Genomic DNA, 6,000 nt, shown 5'->3' with positions numbered 1-6,000 from the left:
TAGCAGTAGCTGGAAAGGCCCCTAAATGCACATAAAAGGGCACCAGTCGACCTCGCTATTTATTTCTGAATATTTCTGTAGATCAGTTTCGAAGTGTGCTAAACACCATCACTGTATTTAAACCTGCTGCTGCTCACGGATGCCGCAATAAACGGCACTCTTGAGGCTTGCCCCGCAGGACGCACACCAGCTCTGTGAGGGCGCCGTATTTCTTTTCTAGCAGCTGCATACGCCTGCAATGAAAGAGAAGCAAAAAAACGGGCTAAAGTTCGGGGTGAAGCAGAAAGGCACAATTACTTCCATTATGTGCACAATTAGTTTTCTAAACCAAGCAGGAGCTACAAGTTTTGTACGGAGACTGAAATGGCAGTTCTGCTGCCCCTAAAAACACATAATAGTAAGTTTCGCTAAGCGCTGCTGGCGCAAAACAACAGCTTGAGACGACGTTCGTTTCCGGACGGCGTGATCGAACAGCAATTTTTTTTAAAGATATATCGGCCTCAAAAGTGCGCACGGTAGAAGTACCCGAGGTTTTGACCTTTAACTGATGCTCGCCGGTTTCCTCACTCCACCCAAGGACAATCGAAACACAGGGCTTCATGCCCTGCGCTGAGATTGACAGAAGTAAATTGATCGCTGCATGCGATCCAATCACCGCACGAGAAAAAACAAAAAGAAAACACGTTGCTGCTTATGTTCGCGTTATTATCAAAAAAGCAGCCCTAAAAACGGCTTCCCTCAAGATGGCACGGGCGACACATTGGCACTGGGTTTCTCGTGCGCTAAATGTTTCACACTCAGCAAAACAACTCACCTGTGACAGAGCGCGGCGGCTGGTCATCAGCTGATCTGCGGCGGCGACTTGATACGCGTCTGGCGATAGGTAGATCGCACTGTACTCAACAGTACTTAGCGTCGAGTTATTACTTTGCGTTCAGTGGGCATCAGTTTGGAAATGATGCAGTTCATGCTGACAAACGACCAATGCGCTAACGATGCAACCTTTGCGCCCCGACCGACTCGCACTCGCTCGTAGGTGTGCGCAGAGGCTGGGGTTGAATTGCAGATAAGGTTGTCACACTCATGAGCGGAACCATGAATTTTCGCGTAACCAACGCTATCGCGGTGCAACAGACTATCAAGCCACTCGCACACGCCTTGCACGAAAACACAAGCTCATATCGCGGACCGCGACCTGCCTGGCCGCCATGAAGGCACGGAGGAGAAGAGGAGGGCCTGATCTGCGGGCCGTGCGCACAACGTCGCCTAGCAACAGACGCTTGGCCACAGATATGGCGGCGCACGCATGGTTGCCTGTATGTATGTGAATACGCTCTATATCATTCACACTGCCAAAAAATGGGCTTTTGGGGAAGTAAGCGTGATGCTCCGGGGTGACGCTTCGGGACTGAGAAAGGTCGCGCACCTTTTTACAACGAGCGCCTTATTTCGTGATACAAAGTGAAATGACTAAAGAAGCAAAGCGCCACACGTTTTATATCGGCCCCCCGCTTTAAGAGGCCACGTCCGTTTGCATCGATCAAAATATAAAAAGGCCGCAAAAGCATGATGAAACCTCCAACATAAACACGTAAAACCGTGCGTCTGGTATCGAGAAACAGCCACACAGACAAGCTTACAATAGCCCCAAATAGATTTTGCACTGCTTGGAAGCTGGGTACTTGCACTCACTACATATGCAGGAATGCTTCGTCGGCTGCCACTTGTCCCGCTTGATCTTCACCGTCCACAGAAGCCGCCTTTTTGGGTCTCTAGGAAACGGAACATGCTCCAGAGATTTTTAGCGCTGCTAGAAGACAAGAGAACGCAGCACCCAGACATTCTGCAAAGAGATTTTGTGAAGAGCGCCGCTTTTCGCGCGCTTAGCGCGGGAGTCGGCGGGGGCGGGATGCAAGAAAATGGCGGCGGCGCCTCCCGAGAACCGGTCTTGGCGGCGGCGACCCCTTCAAAGAGTGGCACCACCCTCCGCAGAGCGGGCGCGCATCGAGGCACCCTAACCCTCTACCCTCCCAACCCTCTTTTTCCTTAGTCGACGCATCGCCTCTGGCCGAGCGACCCGACAACGCACGTGTTTTGGATCTGCCGCGGAATATCACCGGTACCAATGCCTTCGCTGCTATATCTCAGCAAAAAGAAGACTCGTTGTGCACTTCAGTTGCAATGTTTTAGGGGCGAAGATCTGTCCATCCCTTGTGTCTCGAGGTACGTGACCACCGCATGCTTTCGGAGATGTCGCAAAGTGGGCCGCGTTGCACGCGCAAGAACCGGCTGCAACCGGCAGCGCAAACTCGGCACCGGGAGCGCGAGCTTGTCTGTGTTCGCCAACGGAGGCGCGAGCGCACGTGCACTGCGAGGGGGAGATCACGCAAGAGATCACGCCACGAACGCAGGCAGTCGTTCTCGGAGATCGAACGAGACGCAAGGACCTTTGCTCGTTTCCTCTCGTCTTGTTCGGGCACAAGTTCGCCCTAAATAAAAGTTCTTTCTTTACCGTTGTGTCCCATCCTACGTGACAAATTGTGGTGGAGGTGCGGGGTAGTCCTCGATGGCGCGGGGTCTTTCACCAGGTCTGGGCCTGGGAGCATTGACTCCGAAAATAAAAGCTGATTTGTACAATGTACGCGTACCACACAGTCTTACGTCTTTCTTAATAATGTAATGGGCGAACTTTCACGGGAGAGTTACGGTTACCGATGATCTCCCCCTCTCGAGCTTCGCCCCACTTATCATCATTCATTCCGAGGATATGGCGTGATTTTTTTTTACAGTGCGCTCGCTGCCAGCGGTCCGCTCAGCCCGAACGGAGCGTGAGCAGCAGAAACACGTTTAGCTAAGCGATAACCGTATCTACCTCGGCGGGAAATCATTCGCGTCACTGGTCGTGCCCCGTGCGTGTGCAAACCAAGGCATCATCCGAAAGGAAAAATAAGAACTGATAGTTCAGTCACGGAAAATGCCGCGTTTATTGCCTATAGAGATAGTGCAGAAATTGTTTCTGGCGCACAAGAGGAGTCTGAAGATGCGAACGATCCGGATACTGCCAAAGCTCCCGTGCCCAGCCAGGTGATGGACGCCGTCGACCTTCTGAGGCGGTTTGCTGGGGCACACGAGGGTGTTGAGGATGTTTTGACTTCAATGGCCTGCTACGAAAAGTGTGTGCTCCTGCCACTCATGAGGCGTTGTGCAGGTGAAAATCACGAGCTTTTTCACTTGGCAATAAATTTGTCGTTTTGTCAAACGGAATTTCTAGTTTTCTCAATTTTATGAAGTTCCCGATTTAACGAAATAATTCGCTGGTCCCGGTGACTTCGTTAAATCGAGGTTCAACCGTACTAGGACGCTATAGCTGCTTACTTAAATTTTTTTTGGATACCTGCTCCACCCCCCCCCCCCCTCCTCATTTTATGCCCCTGGAGGCTGCAAGAGAAAATAAATGATGATGCTGATGGTGGTGACGATATTTCTTTGTGGGTTTCTTTTTTTGTATGCGCTTTGATGCATCCTTCCTGGGCCACTATGGAGCGTACGAGAAATGGAATATGTTGTGAAAAGATTTTGGGACGTACTTATAAGGACAGACGATTTAAGCCTTGAAGCCAGGCATGCATGATATTTTCTAGTGGTAGCTGTCGAGCACTAGTCATTGAGAGGGAGCATCGAAATAGGGTCAAATTGGGAGGGGGAAGATGGGTAGGAAGGTGTTACGTGGCATATGAGCACGTATTTTAAAATACTTTCCCTGCCACTCCTTCGAAACCCTTAACGTACCTAACACATACTTCCCTCCCACTCCATTCTTCTTCCCCACCCACCCTCCCTTCTCACATTCCTATTACCCTCTCTCCCACTCTTTCCACTCCAATTCTTCTCCACTTCCCTAAGCATATACTGCCTGTTCCCAGCTGCGTCTACTACCACACTTTCCACCCCTCTATCTCTCCTTTTCCTCTCCCTCTATGTAAGCACTCTCTTGCCTCCTACCTTGGGTCACATGGATTGTTACGAGTTCGCAATTCGCGGGAGCCCCCCCCCCCCCCCCCCCCCTTACCAACTCCGCCGTCCGCGTATGCAGAAACGAACAGTACAGTAGCCATTACCATACCAAAATAATCCATTTATTGCTAGTAATAAAGCTACTTTCCGCCTTAACTGCCCACGTTGTAAAAAAAAAAGCGGCTATTTTTATTTTCACTTTCGTTTTGGCGGCTTCAACTAGCATAGCATTCTCTACACGAAACATTGTTCGCACCAATTCGAGTCCGTGTCCTCAAAAATCTAAGAAGCATTGGCGGAGCACATCGCCGAAAGCGCTTCATTATAAGCGTTGGACGGATTTCACTCACGACATCATCGGGAACGTTGGCGAGCTCTTCCCACAGTTCACCGATGATTCAGTCTTGGTCCGGACTCGCTGACAGGGCGGGTTCCGTCACGAGTCCCGCGCGTCAGAAACAGTTACGGAAAGTATTGGGCGTCACGTCGCTCCGTGCAAGACGCAATGTCTCAGTCGCGGCTCTTGCTCCGTGGTCGCGGCCAATCCACATCTCAGTCGCCGCTCCGAGATCATGCATTTCGGCGCCCATTCTAGGCGCCCAGAGTTCGATATATCGGATGTGAACTTCGTTATAAGGAATATGTTTCCCATGTATTTCCATAACTGAAATATTTTTGTTCGATATATACCATAATTCACTCTATCCGGGTTCGTTATAACCGGGTTTGACTGTAGTAATTTGTGGGTCATAAATTGCTAATCAGTGACATGCCCAAGAGTCACATGACCAGCTCACACGGACGGGGCCTGATGGGTAATCCTGCAGTTACTTGCAAATTCATTGCCTGTGAGTCAGTGATCTACCAGCAAGCAGACCCAGCATGTATTCCAGACTAATTTCGATGACAGACAGAAATTTTCCCATCTATTTAGCCTACAAAGACATCCTGCTATACGTACACAAAGCACTAGTCATACACAAACTGAATTGTTTTTCATGGCTCTAAGCTCAATGGCATCAACACCTATTACGCACGTGCATTCCAAGGAGGGCAAGGGCATAATTCTATGTTGCTCCCAGCGTTGTCCCATTTCAAGACATAACGCATTATTACCGGTCCAACAGGCTGCACTTTCCTACCCCTCACCCTGCACTCTCCAAGGAAGAAGAATCGCTACTCCGCAGACTACAAACCAATACCTTTCCTCACCCAGTTCGCCTGCATCGAATGTTTTTAAGTCAATTGCTTGTATTCACTGGCGAGGTGCACATGCAGGCAACCGTGTGAGTGTGCTGTCACTGGTTACGTCGGGATCCGCGGGATGGCGGTACTTGTCCGTGCTAAGCACACGATGTGGTAAGGACGTTCCAAAGTCTACCCCATTCAACGCAAAGTATTGCCTCGACTCCAATGTGAGTGCGGTTAATAACATCCCTGTTGACGCCACCGTTGAGAATTGGGTTGAAATGGAGCAGACGACGCACGCCGGTGTTTTTATTTCTTCGGCGTGCGGGCGCAGTGGCCCAAGCCGCACCATGTCCGTGGCGCATCGGCCATGTCTGTGGCCGTTTCCAGTGTCGCCAAGCGAAGAAATTGACAGCTAAACTTTTCAATGAATATCACCTATACTCTACTGAATGCCAGTTCTGTTCACAACCCTGAACTCTACCTCATGTTGTAATACAGTGTGAGAGCAATCCCAAACTTCCGCCCCTCCGATCCCCTCTTTCCATCCCTGAGCTGTGGGAGAACCTGCAGGTGACCAGCGGCCATCTGGACGTACAGCAACTCCGGACATAGAGAGCGACGAAGGCTTTCTGCTCCCCTCGCGGACTCCCAGACTAGGGAACCACTCACACTTCAGAACGCTCAAATAAACCATTTCCATTACTTTAACGGCTAAATAAGCACTCAAGGTGTACTGGGGATGGGCCACCCTACTTGGCCACCCAATTAAATTGGCCGTGTATCTGCGTGCTTCAT

This window comes from Haemaphysalis longicornis, unplaced genomic scaffold (assembly GCF_048455015.1).
Source record: "Haemaphysalis longicornis isolate Haplotype H1 unplaced genomic scaffold, Haemaphysalis longicornis Haplotype H1 scaffold_304, whole genome shotgun sequence".
In the NCBI taxonomy this organism is placed as follows: domain Eukaryota; kingdom Metazoa; phylum Arthropoda; class Arachnida; order Ixodida; family Ixodidae; genus Haemaphysalis; species Haemaphysalis longicornis.
This window is presented reverse-complemented; position numbering follows the sequence as displayed.